This window comes from Oncorhynchus mykiss, chromosome 25, assembly GCF_013265735.2.
Source record: "Oncorhynchus mykiss isolate Arlee chromosome 25, USDA_OmykA_1.1, whole genome shotgun sequence".
In the NCBI taxonomy this organism is placed as follows: Eukaryota; Metazoa; Chordata; class Actinopteri; order Salmoniformes; family Salmonidae; genus Oncorhynchus; species Oncorhynchus mykiss.
This window is the reverse complement of record NC_048589.1, coordinates 37,481,166-37,500,331: the sequence shown is the minus strand read 5'-3', so window position 1 is coordinate 37,500,331 and position 19,166 is coordinate 37,481,166. Positions and strand designations below refer to the sequence as shown.

At 42.5% G+C, this 19,166-nt stretch overlaps 1 protein-coding gene across 2 annotated transcripts in view; it reads left to right on the top strand.

Annotated features, from left to right (window-relative positions):
* Positions 1 to 345: 345 nt before the first annotated feature.
* Positions 346 to 19,166, top strand: part of LOC110505884 (FERM domain-containing protein 6) — a 52,128-nt gene continuing 33,307 nt past the window's right edge. For both annotated transcript variants that reach the window (XM_036962645.1, XM_036962644.1), the window contains exon 1: positions 346 to 804. The gene's annotated coding sequence lies outside the window, so the exon portion shown is untranslated. The remainder of the gene's footprint in view (positions 805 to 19,166) is intronic.

Below are 19,166 nucleotides of genomic sequence, written 5' to 3'. Positions count from 1 at the left end.
CCACTTCTACAATGCTCAGACTTGTGTAGTCTGTAGCCTCCTACTCTCCCAAGTGGGTAAGCTTACTGTAGTAGAACGTCTACATTCTGAAAACATTCTGTTATTCTTTGTTGGAAAAGGTAGTTTGTTACTTTCTTCTCCCTATCCAAAGTCTATGATTTATGCATATAAAACCAAGCGGACCCGTTTATTGTGTGAAACTCTAAACCTATAGGGCGTTAATGTCCCTAGGCTGAACCCGCTTCCTACGAATGGGTATTCTAAGCGCCGGTAGTATTTCCCTCTTCACTGCCACCAGGCTTCCAAAATACTGCTGCACTGCTACAGTCGGGAATGGGACGGGAGGAATGGAATGACAGGCAGCCGTTAGCGATACCAACTATTGGTCGTTGAGGGGTATCAGTACGTTCTATATAGTATTTTTCTTACATATCAAAAGAGCAACGGAACATCTGTACGATAATGTTTGGATTGTTATAATTAACATGAATTTAAGTATATTTTCACTGAAGAACATTTGCTATTAAAACAAAAACGAAATGATGTCAAATCTAAACGAACCCCCGCCATCCGTGATTTGAAGCCGTCTTTCCAGCAATTGCACATGTAATCCTAGGCTACTTGTTACTGATCCAAAGGCATATAAATGTGACGCTCGACGAAGCAGCTCTGCCCCCGTCTATATTTCAAACTTTAGCCTGCATTTGCTGACAATAAATTGGATATACTAAACCGTTTGGATACAACTTCATCGGATAATAATTTTTGTTTTAAAGGAGTTGGGATTAGTTTTTCTCATGAAAGGTAAGTTTATTTCAAAAGCTGCATTTTACATCTCTGCTTTCGTTCTTTGTCATTTCTCTTGCCACTAATTTAACTGATCCACCTCCTCTGCGCGCATGGACGAAGTTATTCTGTCCTGCTATTCCAACATTTCTAAACTATATTAGGCTACACGAATGTTATAAAATGTATTCACTCGTTCTATGTTTGCAATATATGTTTTCAAACAGTATTTCAAAACTGATTAAAGTGTGGTCAACGGTTGGTTGTTCAAAACAACCCGGACCGATCCATTCCTGTGCCTACAATTTAGCTAGCGATGCTGTCAGAATGTTGCCGCTGTCCGTTCTAGGCAACATTACGAACTTGAGACAGAGATGCATTTTGTTGCAACAATGTATCGATCTTTCTCACTATAATGGCTGATGTTTATTCTACATTTTGTGAGCACTAATTTGACCCTCTCATCGTTATTTAATGCCTCTGGCTCATCGACGTATTGTTTTTATATGACCCTCCCCTCACTGTTTCGTTCCAATGCGTTTACATACACCAGCTAGTGCAGTACTTGTTATCGTTACAGTTGGCTATAGTCGTTCTTTCCGTAAAAAAAAAAGACTGGCACTAAGTTTACTGTAGGATGCAGTCTCTTGTGTCAAATGCCACCTGGAAGTGGTATGTTTTTCAAACCTAATAACAGCAGCCAGCATGCTCAATTTGTGATTAAGTTGCGCATTACTTAAATGTCTTCCCTAGAACATCATCACTGTTCCATTCTGGAAGGGGTCACACTTTTTTTTTACTTCTTATTTTAGGCTTCCTGTCCTCTGGAATGGAATCTGGCATTCGATTATAACCATGCTATAATACTGTTCTGGAATGAAATGACTCTGTACGGAGAGACATGTAGGCTATTGAAGGGGAGACTGTATAGAAATCGAATAGAATATTAGAAATGGGTATAGAAGGATACAACTAGCATAGAACTAGGAAAACTAGGAAATGTGGTAGAAGAGAGGTGTGTGTGTGTGTGTGTCCAGCCTGGTCTCATAACCTAGACGTAACATAGTAAATATACATTTGGGAGACTGAAATTAGAAGCCGGATGTGGAGGTCCAGGGCTGGTGTGGAAATATGTGGTCTGCGGTTGTGAGGCTAGTTGGACGTACTGCCAAATGATCTAAAATGACAGAGGCGGTTTGTGGTAGAGAAATGGACATTCAGTTATCTGGCAACAGCTCTGGTGGACATTCCTGCAGTCAACATGTCAATTGCACGCTCCCTCAAAACCTGCGACATCTGTGGCATTGTTTGTTGTGTGACAAAACAGCACATTTTAGTGGCCTTTTATTGTCCACAGCATAAGGTGCACCTGTGTAATGACCATGCTGTTTAATCAGCTTCTTGATATGTCACACTCATCAGGTCGATAGATTATCTTGGCAAAGGAGAAATGCTCACTAACAGGGATGTAAACAAATTAGTTCACAACATTTGAGAGAAATAAGCTTTTTGTGCAATCTTTTATTTCAGCTCATGAAACATGGGATCAACACTTTACATGTTGTGTTTTATATTCTGGTTCAGTATATAATACAAATTGTAATTTGTAACATATCATAAGATACATGTGATGGACATACCATACAAAACAACATATCATACTAAATGGATTGTCTCGGATTTACATACAGAATAATAGGATATGCTCTGAGACCAGGTTGCAGCAGGTCTATATGTTTGCTTGTTGGGGACCTTTCTTCCTGTTTGCTTCAGTATTCAGGAATGCCAACAATTCCCTCCCTGTGGCTTTCCTTCCATTTAATTTCTATCATGGACAAGAGGCAGGGGAAATCTCTGCACGTTTTATTCTGAACTAAAGACATACAATTACTTTGTGCAGATGATATCGTCATATTTTCTTATATAACTCAATTTGACATACTGTATAACTCCTTTCCATATTTCGACCTGAATACCTGTGTGATTGAATTACCTGGAAAAGAAGTTTACCCTTGTAGACTGATCCAATTACCCAGTGGTAGTTTCCTCCACACAATTATGCCTAATAGTTTACTAGTGAAGCTGTAGTTTATGCCTTCGTTGCTCTACCTGGTTTGGGATCAGCTGTAACACTAGGCCTTATGGCTGACAGGATCTGGTAGCTTGATGGATAGGCATGCAGCCCCCTAAAGGCCGTTGCAGACTGTACGTCGGATTCAGTCTTTTACGATCATCACGTCACACTGTGCAATGTTACTAAATTAAAATCTTGATATCAACCTGACCAGATTGAATGATTCGCTTCAGTTCTGTCGTCACATTCTGCGATTAGCTTGAGAGGCTACGTCAGCCAATGTAGGCTACGTCCTCTGTATTTGATCTGCCAATGTGCCAGCACCAGCAGCACTTGTAGTAGAACATTATATTTTGATTGGTCATGCGCCTCTCCTGAGTCCGTACAGGAGTTGCAGCGATGGGACAAAAATATCACGAAATTGGGGAGAAAAGGGGTAAAAGTATCAACAAAAATATTTAAACAAATATATATTTATTATTATTTATGTAAGTAGGTCTTTCCAGGGCCTTCCAGCTTTACACGGCACAGACCTGTTTTCCTCTGAACAGCTGTTTGTGCTGTTTCAATTGAACCTATTTGTTTCTGCCCATGCCCAAGTCATCCTACCTAGTTTGGTGACATTCTGTGTGAGGGAGCATCCTGCCTTTGTTTTTAATTATTGAGCCTGGGTCACTCTATCCTCCTGAGGATCTTCAGTTTGGAGTTACACTTGCTGTTTGGTTTTATGTGTAAAACCTGACTGATTCACTGACTCCTCCTCCTCCACACCAAAGACCATAACCTCAGGGCTCTCTCTCTCTTTCACTGCTACTGTCGCAATCTATTCTGCAGTGATAACCAGAAAACATAGTTCTGGGTGCTGGAACTGGAGCTCGCAAAGCTGACATAGACTCTTCCATTCAATTCAAAGGTCTTTATTGGCATGGGAAACATATGTTTACATTACCTAAGCAAGTGAAATAGACAAAAAAAGAAAAGGGAAAATAAACCATGAACAGTAAATATTACACACACAAGTAAAAACAATATGTATAGACATTTTAAAGGTTGTTGGCAGTGTTGTAACAATGTACAAATAGCTGAAATATGAAAGGGAAAATAAATACAGCTAAATAAAGGTTGTATTTACTATGGTGTTGTCTCTCCACTGGTTTCCCTTTTCTTGTGGCAACAGGTCACACATCTTGCTGCTGTGACGGCACACTGTGGTATTACACCCAATAGATAGGGGAGTTTATCAAGATTGGATTCGTTTTGAAATTCCTTGTGTGTCTGTGTAATCTGAGGGAAATATGTGTCTCTAATATGGTCATACATTGGGCAGGAGGTTAGGAAGTGCAGCTCATTTTGTGGGCAGTGTGCACATAGCCTGTCTTCTCTTGAGAGCAATGTCTGCCTACGGCGGCCTTTCTCAATAGCAAGGCTATGCTTACTGAGTCAAAGCTTTCCTTAAGTTTGGGTCAGTCACAGTGGTCAGATATTCTGCCGCTGTGTACTCTCTGTTTAGAGCCAAATAGCATTCTAGTTTGCTCTGTTGTTTTGTTAATTCTTTCCAATGTGTCAAGTAATTATCTTTTTGTTTTTCTCATGACTTGGTTGGGTCTGATTGTATTGCTGTCCTGTTTATCTCTCTGTAGGTGTGGGATTTGTTATGGAACTTATTTTTAGGTCGTTGTAGAATTGAATGGCTATTTTCTGGATTTTGATCATTAGCGTGAATCGTCCTAATTATGCTCTGCATGCATTATTTGGTGTTTTATGTTGTACACAAATGTTTTTGCATAATTCTGCATGCAGAGTCTCAATTTGGTTGTTGAGTGGACCCCAGACCTCACAACCATAAAGAGTAATGGGTTACATAACTGATTCAAGTATTTTAAGCCAGATCCTAATTGGGATGTCAAATTTTATGTTCGTTTTGATGTCGTAGAAGGCCCTTCTTGCCTTGTCTCTCAGATCGTTCACAGCTTCGTGGAAGTTACCTGTGGTGCTGATGTTCAGACTGAGGTAGGTATACTTTCTTGTGTACTCGAGGGCAGAAGTGTCTAGGTGGAATTTGTATTTATGGTCCTGGCAACTGGACTTTTTTTTAGAACATCATTTCTGTCTTCCTGAGATTAACGGTCAGGGCCCAGGTCTGCCAGGGCCCAGGTCTGCCAGGGCCCAGGTCTGCCAGGGCCCAGGTCTGCCAGGGCCCAGGTCTGTCAGGGCCCAGGTCTGACAGAATCTGTGCAGAAGATCTAGGTGCTGCAGTAGGCCCTCCTTGGTTGGGGACAGAAGCACCAGATCATCTGCAAACAGTAGACATTTCACTTCAGAGTCTACTAGGGTGAGGCCGGGCTCTGCAGACTGTTCTAGTACACCACGCACCTTTTTTTAAATGTGGTAATGTCAATTTTTCAACCATTTAGGAATAAGTAAAGTCTTTGATTTCTGGGTCAAACAGATGAAAAATGGGTCTTAGAAAAATTCTCCCAGAAAAAGTCTTAAAAGTTATTGGGTATACATGAAAACACAATGGTGAAGTGAAGACCCTTGCCAACTAATATCAACACTAACATTTCGTTTGGATACATTTTTCTGCATTCTGTAAGTTTAAGAAACATTACCTTGTGCCTTGAAATTCTGTTACCAAAAACCCACATCTTGAAGATATTGTCTGATTTCTCTCCCTCATGAGGAGAGGGATAATGAAAGTTCACAAAGTAACAAGTAAAGGTCGGCCTATCAATTAGTTAGTGTTTTTACTGATATCAATTTTGTTTATGAATTAATAAGTGTTTAAACCTCGAAATTCCATTACAAAATCGGTAAGGCAATAACTGAAAAATCAGTAATGGAATTTCTGAAAAATTGTTAACAGAATTTCTGCAGTTGAATCGGCTACAATGAGAGGTCATAGTAGTCACAAACCAAAGTAGAGTTCTGTAGAGTAAAGAAAAGTATAGTACTGTACAGTACAGCACACGAGTTGAAATCAAATGACATGTATTGGTCACATACACATGGTTAGCAGATGTTATTGGTCACATACACATGGTTAGCAGATGTTATTGGTCACATACACATGGTTAGCAGATGTTATTGGTCACATACATATGGTTAGCAGATGTTATTGGTCACATACACATGGTTAGCAGATGTTATTGGTCACATACACAGGGTTAGTAGATGTTATTGGTCACATACACATGGTTAGTAGATGTTATTGGTCACATACACATGGTTAGCAGATGTTATTGGTCACATACACATGGTTAGCAGATGTTATTGGTCACATACACATGGTTAGCAGATGTTATTGGTCACATACACATGGTTAGCAGATGTTATTGGTCACATACACATGGTTAGCAGATGTTATTGGTCACATACACATGGTTACCAGATGTTATTGGTCACATACACATGGTTAGCAGATGTTATTGGTCACATACACATGGTTAGCAGATGTTATTGGTCACATACACATGGTTAGCAGATGTTATTGGTCACATACACATGGTTAGCAGATGTTATTGGTCACATACACATGGTTAGCAGATGTTATTGGTCACATACACATGGTTAGCAGATGTTATTGCGAGTGTAGCGAAATGCTTGTACTTCTAGTGCAGCAATATCTAACAAGTAATATCTAACAATTCCACAACAAATACCTAATACACACAAATCTAAGTAAAGGAAATTAATAATAATATATTAATATATGGATGAGCAATGACAGAGTGGCATAGGCTAAGATACAATAGATTGTATAAAATACAGTATATGCATATGAAATGAGTAATGCAAGATATGTAAACATTATTAAAGTAACTAGTGTTTCATTTATTAAAGTGACCAATGATTTCAAGTTGAATATATTATAATGGACTACACTCTACTGTGTTTTGCTGTGCTATACTGAACTCTACTGTGCTGTACTATACTGAACTCTACTGTGCTGAACTCTACTGTGCTGTACTATACTGAACTCTACTGTGCTGTACTATACTGAACTCTACTGTGCTGTACTATACTGAACTCCACTGTGCTGTACTATACTGAACTCTACTGTGCTATACTATACTGAACTCTACTGTGCTATACTATACTGAACTATACTGTGCTGAACTCTACTGTGCTGTACTATACTGAACTCTACTGTGCTGTACTATACTGAACTCTACTGTGCTGTACTATACTGAACTCCACTGTGCTGTACTATACTGAACTCCACTGTGCTGTACTATACTGAACTCTACTGTGCTGTACTATACTGAACTCTACTGTGCTGTACTATACTGAACTCTACTGTGCTATACTATACTGAACTCTACTGTGCTGAACTCTACTGTGCTGAACTCTACTGTGCTGTACTATACTGAACTCTACTATACTGAACTCTACTGTGCTGTACTTTGATGTTCAAACTTGTAAAAAGGTAGACTTTGTTAGCAGATGATGTTACTCTTCAATAACACAGACCCCCAAAGCAAATTAGGGAAAGGAAATGGATTTATTCTTATTCAAATAGGACAAATCATGCGGAGAGGTAGATGTTCATGTGTTCAGTGATTCTCTCCTGAACAAAGAGACGGGATGTAGTTTATAACCCCGCCCTAACCCCTGGACCAATTAGAATTCTTGCAATAAAACTGGGCCAATGGCCAAATACCAACTATCCTGTTTCAGACTCAATATATAGACAAATTCCTCCCATGTCTCTGCATTAATCCCCTGTTACAGAAAATCCACAATTTCCCTTGATCCTTAGTACTTTATTGACCTCTCGTCCTCTGTCGTCCTCTGTCGTCCTCTGTCGTCCTCTGTCTCTGCGTTATCTTCAAAATATTCTTAACTTCTAGGATTGGTTCAGATTTGGTCTGGGCCATCCAAATTTGGTCTTCTTTGGGGTCAGAGCTCATTAAAATAATAGCCAGGTGTGTAGAATAATACCCATATATACAAAGAGGATTTTGCATATTTATATTTGTGTATCTATTTAGGATACTTCTCCGTGAAGAGAATGACATTCATATCCATCATTATGCATTTATTTGTTGTACAGATCCGGAACCCATGATGAAATTCCTTTTTTTCGCAATTCCGTTACAGGATGTAAATCCACTTAAATCATCAAAATGGATGTTTTTCATTGTGTCACGTCGTAGCTGACACCCCCTTCTTTCCGCAGACATCGTTGAATCTTAATTCGGAGCGGATATTTACGTGGGAATAAAAAAAACAAGCCATGAGGTCAAAGGAATTGTCCATAGAGCCCCGAGACAGGATTGTGTCGAGGCACAGATTTGGGGAAGGGTACCAAAACATGTCTGTAGCATAGAAAGTCCCCAAGAACACAGTGTCCTCTATCATTCTTAAATGGAAGAAGTTTGTAACCACCAAGACTCTTCCTAGAGCTGGCCGCTGTGAGCAATCGGGGGAGAAGTGCATTGGTCAGGGAGGTGACCAAGAACCCGATGGTCACTCGGGTCACGCTCCAGAGTTCGTCTGTGGAGTTGGGAGAACCTTCCAAATAGACAACCATTTATTGTAGTGGCCAGATGGAAGCCACTCCTCAGTAAAAGGCATATGACAGCACACTTGGTGTTTACCAAAATGGACTCTGACCATGAGAAACAAGATTCTCTGGATGAAACCCAGATTGAACTCTTTGGCCTGAATGCCAAGCATTACATCTGCAGGAAACCTGGCACCATCCCTATGGTGAAGCATAGTGGTGGCAGCATCATGCTGTGGGAATGTTTTTCCACGGCAGGGACAGGGAGACTAGTCAGGATCGAGGGAAAGATGAACAGAGCAAAGTACAGAGAGCCTTGATGAAAACCTGCTCTAGAGCACTCAGGACCTCAGACTGAGGCGAAGGTTCACCTTCCAACAGGACAATGATCCTAAGCACACAGCCAAGACAACGCAGGAGTGTCTTCGTGAGAAGTCTCTAAATGTCCTTGAGCAGCTAAGCCAGTGCCCGGACTTTAACCTGGGGAGACCTGAAAATAACTGTGCAGCGATGCTCCCCATCCAACTAGACAGAGCTTGAGAAGATCTGTAGAGAAGAATGGGAGAAACTCCCCAATTACAGGTGTGCCAAGCTTGTAGCGTCACACTCAAGAAGACTCGAGGCTGTAATTGCTGCCAAAGATGTTTCAACAAAGTACTGAGTAAAGGGTCTGAATACATATGTAAACTTGCAAAAATGTCTAAACCTGTTTTTGCTTTGTCATTATGGTGTATAGATTGATGAAAAAAACTACAATTTAATCCATTTAGAATAAGGCTGTAACGTAACAAAATATGGAAAAAGTCAAGGGGTCTGAATACTTTCCGAATGCACCGGCCATTTTTAAGTCTGTTACTTGTCCTACACTATATAAGTAATGTGGCGCTATTTGGGGGACAGTCCATGAGTATACTTTACCCTTTAGTCATATCTTATCTGTGAACTGTGTTCCTAGAGTTGTAAGTGTCTGAGGACAATATGGCACAGTAACGTAAGACTGATGGCACCATGAGAAAGGATGGTCAACTTGAGCAACTAGCGGTGCTGGACAACCAGCGGTGCTGGACAACTAGCGGTGCTGGACAACTAGCGGTGCTGGACAACTAGCGGTGCTGGACAACTAGCGGTGCTGGACTACCAGCGGTGCTAGACTACTGGACTACCAGCGGTGCTAGACTACTGGACTACCAGCGGTGCTGGACTACTAGCGGTGCTAGACTACCAGCGGTGCTAGACTACTGGACTACCAGCGGTGCTGGACTACTAGCGGTGCTGGACTACTAGCGGTGCTAGACTACCAGCGGTGCTAGACTACTGGACTACTAGCGGTGCTAGACTACTGGACTACTAGCGGTGCTAGACTACTGGACTACCAGCGGTGCTAGACTACTGGACTACCAGCGGTGCTAGACTACTGGACTACCAGCGGTGCTGGACTACTAGCGGTGCTAGACTACCAGCGGTGCTAGACTACTGGACTACCAGCGGTGCTGGACTACTAGCGGTGCTGGACTACTAGCGGTGCTAGACTACCAGCGGTGCTAGACTACTGGACTACTAGCGGTGCTAGACTACTGGACTACTAGCGGTGCTAGACTACTGGACTACTAGCGGTGCTAGACTACTGGACTACTAGCGGTGCTAGACTACTGGACTACTAGCGGTGCTAGACTACCAGCGGTGCTAGACTACTGGACTACTAGCGGTGCTAGACTACTGGACTACTAGCGGTGCTAGACTACTGGACTACCAGCGGTGCTGGACTACTAGCGGTGCTAGACTACCAGCGGTGCTAGACTACCAGCGGTGCTAGACTACCAGCGGTGCTAGACTACTGGACTACTAGCGGTGCTAGACTACCAGCGGTGCTAGACTACCAGCGGTGCTAGACTACTGGACTACCAGCGGTGCTAGACTACCAGCGGTGCTAGACTACTGGACTACTAGCGGTGCTAGACTACTAGCGGTGCTAGACTACCAGCGGTGCTGGACTACTAGCGGTGCTAGACTACCAGCGGTGCTGGACTACTAGCGGTGCTGGACTACCAGCGGTGCTAGACTACCAGCGGTGCTAGACTACCAACGGTGCTGGACTACTGGACTACCAGCGGTGCTAGACTACTGGACTACCAGCGGTGCTAGACTACTGGACTACCAGCGGTGCTAGACTACCAGCGGTGCTGGACTACTAGCGGTGCTGGACTACCAACGGTGCTGGACTACCAGCGGTGCTAGACTACCAGCGGTGCTAGACTACCAGCGGTGCTAGACTACCAGCGGTGCTGGACTACTAGCGGTGCTGGACTACCAGCGGTGCTAGACTACCAACGGTGCTAGACTACTGGACTACTAGCGGTGCTGGACTACCAACGGTGCTGGACTACCAGCGGTGCTAGACTACCAGCGGTGCTAGACTACCAACGGTGCTGGACTACTAGCGGTGCTAGACTACCAGCGGTGCTGGACTACTAGCGGTGCTGGACAACTAGCGGTGCTGGACTACTAGCGGTGCTGGACAACTAGCGGTGCTGGACAACTAGCGGTGCTGGACAACCAGTGGTGCTAGACTACCAGCGGTGCTAGACTACCAACGGTGCTGGACTACCAGCGGTGCTGGACTACTAGCGGTGCTAGACTACCAACGGTGCTGGACTACCAGCGGTGCTAGACTACCAGCGGTGCTGGACTACCAGCGGTGCTAGACTACTAGCGGTGCTAGACTACCAGCGGTGCTGGACTACTAGCGGTGCTAGACTACCAACGGTGCTGGACTACCAACGGTGCTGGACTACCAGCGGTGCTAGACTACCAGCGGTGCTGGACTACTAGCGGTGCTAGACTACCAACGGTGCTGGACTACCAACGGTGCTGGACTACCAGCGGTGCTAGACTACCAGCGGTGTTGGACTACTAGCGGTGCTAGACTACCAGCGGTGCTAGACTACCAGCGGTGCTAGACGCAGCCATAGTGTCTCACATCATGTTCAACTCCCTGGGAGTATCCCAGGCTTCTATTGACTGTGGTTTTAAACATGATCTTCAGAACCAGGGGAGTATCCCAGGCTTCTATTGACTGTGGTTGTAAACATGATCTTCAGAACCAGGGGAGTATCCCAGGCTTCTATTGACTGTGGTTGTAAACATGATCTTCAGAACCAGGGGAGTATCCCAGGCTTCTATTGACTGTGGCTGTAAACATGATCTTCAGAACCAGGGGAGTATCCCAGGCTTCTATTGACTGTGGCTGTAAACATGATCTTCAGAACCAGGGGAGTATCCCAGGCTTCTATTGACTGTGGTTTTAAACATGATCTTCAGAACCAGGGGAGTATCCCAGGCTTCTATTGACTGTGGTTGTAAACATGATCTTCAGAACCAGGGGAGTATCCCAGGCTTCTATTGACTGTGGCTGTAAACATGATCTTCAGAACCAGGGGAGTATCCCAGGCTTCTATTGACTGTGGTTTTAAACATGATCTTCAGAACCAGGGGAGTATCCCAGGCTTCTATTGACTGTGGTTGTAAACATGATCTTCAGAACCAGGGGAGTATCCCAGGCTTCTATTGACTGTGGTTGTAAACATGATCTTCAGAACCAGGGGAGTATCCCAGGCTTCTATTGACTGTGGCTGTAAACATGATTTTCAGAACCAGGGGAGTATCCCAGATTTTGTATTGATATGTCTGTGCATATCCTGTTGTGTCATACAATACCTTTCATCAGCTAAGTTGTTTTTAACAGAAGGATTTGCCTCATTTAAAACAAAACGCCAGGCTGTGGGTGTATTGTATATGAGTAATACCAGTTTGTTTTTCCCAACCCTTTTATTTAAGGCCACATACTCTGTTCTGAGCGGATATAACGGTTGAGGGGATTTCTCTTCTCAGAGCATAGGTCTTCTTGTGCTAGTTTAGCATGTCACAGAGCTGAATACAGAGCTCCATGATGAGCCTCGAGGGAGGGCGGGAGGGAGGGAGGGGAGGGAGAGAGGGAGTGAGGAGCGAGAGAGGAGCAGGTGAAAGCGCGAGGTGAGGAAGAGAGACTGCTGCTGACTGTTTAAACATGCCTGGAAGCTCGGGCGGTTTGAGGTTGTGTGTGTGTGTGTGTGTACTACGGATGTGTGTTTGGGGTGTGTGTGAGTGTAGTATGTAGGGCTGGGCGATATGGCCTATAAATCATATCTATATTGTTTTCAAACTTATGGCCGATTCACTATATGTAGAGTATCTCGCTTAAAACAAATCTTGAAATAAACTTTGTTGTACAATATTTAAAGGTCAAATTTAGTGCATTTCAAACAGTCAGCAATAATATACGTAATTCAGGGCTTGTGAAATTATACCTAGGCTAAATATAAGCCTTCCGCAACGTGATTATTTTTTTGCAAAAATCACTGCTCTGGCTTACAGGTTTGTCTATGAAAAATGCAATTTTGAAGATATATTTAACCAGAACCATGCATACATAATGTACATTCACTAATAATGACTAGCAGGCATTATAGAACCTCAAATGCAATAGCAAGTTAAAACCACTTGTCCGAGAGGAAGAACTGTTGGAAGAACATCAACATTTTGCTACACCTGCTAACATCTGCAAAATATGTGGAGGGGCATGTGGAGGGGCTTGGTGTGTGTTAATGGGAAGGTGGCGACGACGACACAAAAGACAACGTGAGAACAAGCGGACATAAACACTCATTAAAACGAAAAACACAACTAGATTATTGTGATACAGGCATTGGGAATAACGTGCCGAAAACCATAAAATCGAATGAATCTGGGAACCAGATGTGAAATGATTTGAAACCTTTAAAAATATATATATATTACTCCTAACCTTTTAAAAATATATATATATTATTCCTAACCTTTTTAACGTTATTATTAACACTCTAAAACTGTTGGTCTGTTCCAGCTCAGCAAGAATCGTAATGGTGACATTTTCTTATTATTTTTTTATCTAAAGGTAGTGAAAGGTAACAAAATTGTTTTAAAATGATTAACACCTTCCCTGTCCAGAAGCACCGTTTAAAAATTTTTGTTGTTAATTCACTACGACGATTAAATTATCACCATGAATGTGTAGACAAGTTGAGTCAAACTATGACAGGAAATTGCTATTCATTTAGTCAATCATAATAACCGTTAGTCACCTTTCATGACTTCAAACACACCTTGATGATGTTGTCTGGCTGTCGGCTATGTTACAACATTTACTCTTACATGGCCCCAGTGGTGGAAAAAAGGACCCAGTAAAATCCTACTTGAGGGAAAGTATTTGGTTTAAATATACTTAAGAATCAAGTATAAATCATTTCAAATTCCTTATTAACGAATCTTTTTTTTTTATGTTGTTTTATGGATAGACTGGGGCACACTCCAACACTGACATACAGTGCCTTGCAAAAGTATTCATCCCCCTTGGCGTTTTTCCTATTTTGTTGTATTACAACCTGTAATTTAAATAGATGATTATTTGGATTTCTTGTAATGGACATACACAAAATAGTCCAAAGGTTTTCAAAAAATTCTAAAAAATGGAAGTGGGGTGTATATGTATTCACCCCTTTGCATGATCTGTCACATGACCTCAGTATATACACACCTGTTCTGAAAGGCCCCAGAGTCTGCAACACCACTAAACAAGGGGCTCCACCAAGCAAGCGGCACCATGAAGACCAAGGAGGTCCAAACAGGTCAGGGACAAAGTTGTGGAGAAGTACAGATCAGGGCTGGGTTATAAAAAAATATCAGAAACTTTGAACATCCCACAGAGCACCATTAAATCCGTTATTAAAAAGAATATGGCACCACTACAAACCTGCCAAGAGAGGGTCACCCACCAAAACTCACGGAGCAGGCAAGGAGGGCATTAATCAGAGAGGCAACAAAGAGACCAAAGATAACCCTGAAGGAGCTGCAAAGCTCAACAGCGGAGGTATGACTTAAAGATTGCTGTACACCAGTGGAACCCATCCAACTTGAAGGAGCTGGAGCAGTTTTGCCTTGAAGAATGGGCAAAAATCCCAGTGGCTAGATGTGCCAAGCTTATAGAGACATATCCCAAGAGACTTGCAGCTGTAATTGCTGCAAAAGGTGGCTCTACAAAGTATATAGTTTAGGGGGTGAATAGTTATGCACGCTCAAGTTTTCAGTTTGTTTTCCTTAAGTCTTGTTTGTTTCACAAGAAAAAATATTTTGCATCTTCAAAGTGGTAGGCATGTTGTGTAAATCAAATTATATAAACCCCCCCAAAAATCTATTTTAATTCCAGGTTGTAATACAACAAAATAGGAAAAATGCCCAGGGGGGTGAATACTTTTGCAAGGCACTGTAATTTACAAACAAAGCATTTGTGTTTAATGAGTTTGCCAGATCAGAAACAGAAGATGACCAGAGATGTTTTCTTTAAGTGTGTGAGTTAGACCATTTTCCTGTCCTGCTAAGCATTCAAAATGTAACAAGTACTTTTGGGTGTCAGGGAAAAAAATGTATGGAGTAAAAAGTACATTATTTTCTTCAAATGTAGTGAAGTAAAAGTATAAAGTCGTCAAAGACCAAAAAACTACTTAAGTACTTTACACCACTGCATGGCATCCTATCCCCTATAGAGTGCACTGCTTTTGACCAGCAGCAATAGGGGATTTGGTCAAAAGTAGGGCACTATATAGGGGATCTGGTCAAAAGTAGGGCACTATATAGGGGATCTGGTCAAAAGTAGGGCACTATATAGGGGATCTGGTCAAAAGTAGGGCACTATATAGGGGATCTGGTCAAAAGTAGGGCACTATATAGGGGATCTGGTCAAAAGTAGGGCACTATATAGGGGATCTGGTTAAAAGTAGGGCACTATATAGGGGATCTGGTCAAAAGTAGGGCACTATATAGGGGATCTGGTCAAAAGTAGGGCACTATATAGGGGATCTGGTCAAAAGTAGGGCACTATATAGGGGATCTGGTCAAAAGTAGGGCACTATATAGGGGATCTGGTCAAAAGTAGGGCACTATATAGGGTGCCATTTGGGACGTAGCCCAGGCGTTCAGACTGCTACAGACTGTTGAGTCTCTTGATTCCTTGGCTTAACTGGCTCTGTATTTTAATAAAACACCTCCATGATCAGGTATCGTGACACCTCCGTGAATACCCAAATTATCACCTCCGTGAATACCCAAATTATCACCTCCGTGAATACCCAAATTATCACCTCCGTGAATACCCAAATTATCACCTCCGTGAATACCCAAATTATCACCTCCGTGAATACCCAAATTATCACCTCCGTGAATACCCAAATTATCACCTCCGTGAATACCCAAATTATCACCTCCGTGAATACCCAAATTATCACCTCCGTGAATACCTAAATTATCACCTCCGTGAATACTCACCTCCGTGAATACCCAAATTATCACCTCCGTGAATACCCAAATTATCACCTCCGTGAATACCCAAATTATCACCTCCGTGAATACCCAAATTATCACCTCCGTGAATACCCAAATTAACTTAGAAGATTTGTTGGATTCTGATGATGACACTTGATGGTGATGATGACACACCCCCCCCCCCCCCCGGTAATATTAACCAATGTGTTAACTATTTATACACTAATACATTAGTTTATAAACCACTTATCATTCATAGTTCTATACCTTAACGAAGGTGTCAGTTTCCCACCATCTGCTTATCATACATCATTATACTGCTGCTATCATCATAGGGGCTCCCGAGTGGCACAGCGGTCTAAGGCTCTGTATCACAGACCCTGGTTCGATTCCAGGCTGTATTACAACCGGCCGTGATTGGGAGTCCCATAGGGCGGCGCACATTTGGCCCAGCGTCGTTAGGGTTTGGCCGGGGTAGGCTGTCATTGTAAATAACAATTTGTTCCTAACTGACTTGCCTAGTTAAATAAATACAAATAAAACATAACAGATGTGATTATACATACATACATACATACATACATACATACATACATACATACATACATACATACATACATACAGTGGGGCAAAAAAGTATTTAGTCAGCCAACAATTGTGCAAGTTCTCCCAATTGAAAAGATGAGAGGCCTGTAATTTTCATCATAGGTACATTATACCATTCACATGTCATGAACACAGCACCATGATGCCCTGTAGTATATAGTACCATTCACATGTCATGAACACAGCACCATGATGCCCTGTAGTATATAGTACCATTCACATGTCATGAACACAGCACCATGATGCCCTGTGGTATATAGTACCATTCACATGTCATGAACACAGCACCATGATGCCCTGTAGTATATAGTTAATACCATTCACATGTCATGAACACAGCACCTTGATGCCCTGTAGTATAGAGTTAATACCATTCGCATGTCATGAACACAGCACCTTGATGCCCTCTAGTATATAGTTAATACCATTCACATGTCATGAACACAGCACCATGATGCCCTGTAGTATATAGTTAATACCATGCACATGTCATGAACACAGCACCTTGATGCCCTGTAGTATAGAGTTAATACCATTCGCATGTCATGAACACAGCACCATGATGCCCTGTAGTTAATAGAGTTAATACCATTCACATGTCATGAACACAGCACCATGATGCCCTGTAGTATATAGTTAATACCATGCACATGTCATGAACACAGCACCTTGATGCCCTGTAGTATATAGTTAATACCATTCACATGTCATGAACACAGCACCTTGATGCCCTCTAGTATATAGTTAATACCATTCGCATGTCATGAACACAGCACCTTGATGCCCTGTAGTATATAGTTAATACCATTCACAACTTTCTACTTCAGTTAGGCCGTGCTGATGGAAATCTAGTTGGGGCCAGTCAGTCTGCGTCCTACATAGCACCCTAAAATAGGCTGTCATTTCCCCGGCAGACAAACAAACATGTCTGGAGGCTGATCTTATGGAGTGGGATGTGGGATGGAATTTTACGCTGATATTGACCTGAATGTCTTTTTTACACCAGCACTGACAGCACGGAATAAAGTGGTAACTGGTAACCATGGTAATAACACAGTTGGTTACAACGTTTCATAGTGAAACACAATGATGACATGCTTGGCAAAGGCACCTCTGACCTCTACTCGGATGCCTGCCCTTGGCAGTATGAGTGGATTGTTAGGTGCTGGAGACGATGAGTGATATTTGATTGCCAAGGAAACACTTTGTCATAACCTCTTTTCATATCAACAGTTATTTGTCTGAGGCTTATCCTGGTGCTCTGAGGTGTAGAAGACCACGTGAAGTTTGATCTCACTGCTATTCCTGCAGGCTGGCATAGATACAGAGTGGATGTAGTATAATGGGCCATTCCCCTTATTACAAAGCGTTGCATCACATTGGTTCATATGATATGATACAATCTGCCCAGTGCCCCGCCCACATTTCTGATCCATCTTCAGCTGAGTAGTTTACATCTTCCCTCTCTCCCTGTTCCAGTGGAGCTCTGCCAGCCAGGCCTACTGCAGATTGTAAGCTACTCAGCTGATATTTATTTATATACATCTTTATTTTATTTAACTAGCCAAGTCAGTTAGGAACAAATTTGGCCAATGAACAATGATGGCCTAGAAATTGGGGTTAACTGCCTTGTTCAGGAGGCAGAACGACAGCTTTTAACTTTGTCAGCTCGGTGGGATTTGATATTGCAACCTTGCAACCTTTTTGTCCAACACTCTAACCAGTAGGCTACCTGCCGCCCCTGATAAACCAGAGTTGGCCAGAGGACCACACTAAATAGTCATATCCTCTTTGGGCCGCTGTGTTTGATCTGGGACAGATGCTAGGAAGAAGTAGGAAGTGGTTTTGGGGGTCCACAGAGGTGATTTCTAGCCGGAGTCAGTCTGTGTGCCAAAACAAACATGTTTTGTCTGACAACGACAATGGATTTGTCAAGAGCACAAACACATCCGGGACTATATACATTTGAGATGCAGCTGATATACAGTGTATGATTGAGGGCAACATTTCCCTACCAAATGCAAAAACCAAGTGAGACCAGGGGAGGGCCACACTGACCTGTACCAGGGTCCAGCTGTATGACTGCTGAGAACAGCACTTCCAACTGGAGAGGGAAAACAGAACGATGTTGTTATTGGCCAGGTCACCTCAGTCTGACGACACTACTGTATCCTGTCTGTATTGACCTAGCATCTTCATGACTCTTCTTCTCCGCACTTCTTTTCTTCATATTCCTCTTCTTCGTCCTCTCTATCGTGTAATGTTTACGATTACAGCATGCCTTGGGGATATCGTTGTGCTGTCTGTCAGTCCTTCCTGTCTCTATTTCCATAACTTCCTGGAGCTCCGTGGTACACTGACTGTTTTTCTTGCTCAATATACAGTCCATGTCTTCTAAACACAGTGGAGGAGTAAAGAGGGATCGTACAGGGGTTCCCAACCTTTAATACTCTGGCCCCCTGAGTAAACATCTCACTAAGGTATGCAATCACTAATATGACAAGAGGAACTGATGATGCGCTACCCAATTTTGGAAATTGCTTCTTGTGCATTCTACTATTACAACATTCAAGAGTAAGTTTAAAGCCGGACTGGGTTCCCCCTGCCGACGCCACAGTTTGGGAACCACTGGGATAGTAGAAACATCATGTTCATCCATCGTCCCCCACATTCTGGTCTTTCCTTTCCCACTAGCAACACTCTTAGAAAGAAGGTTCTTCAATTGTCCTCATAGGAGGACCTTATGAAAATAACTATTTTTGGTTCCAAGTGGAACCCTTTCGATAATACAAGGTTCCATGT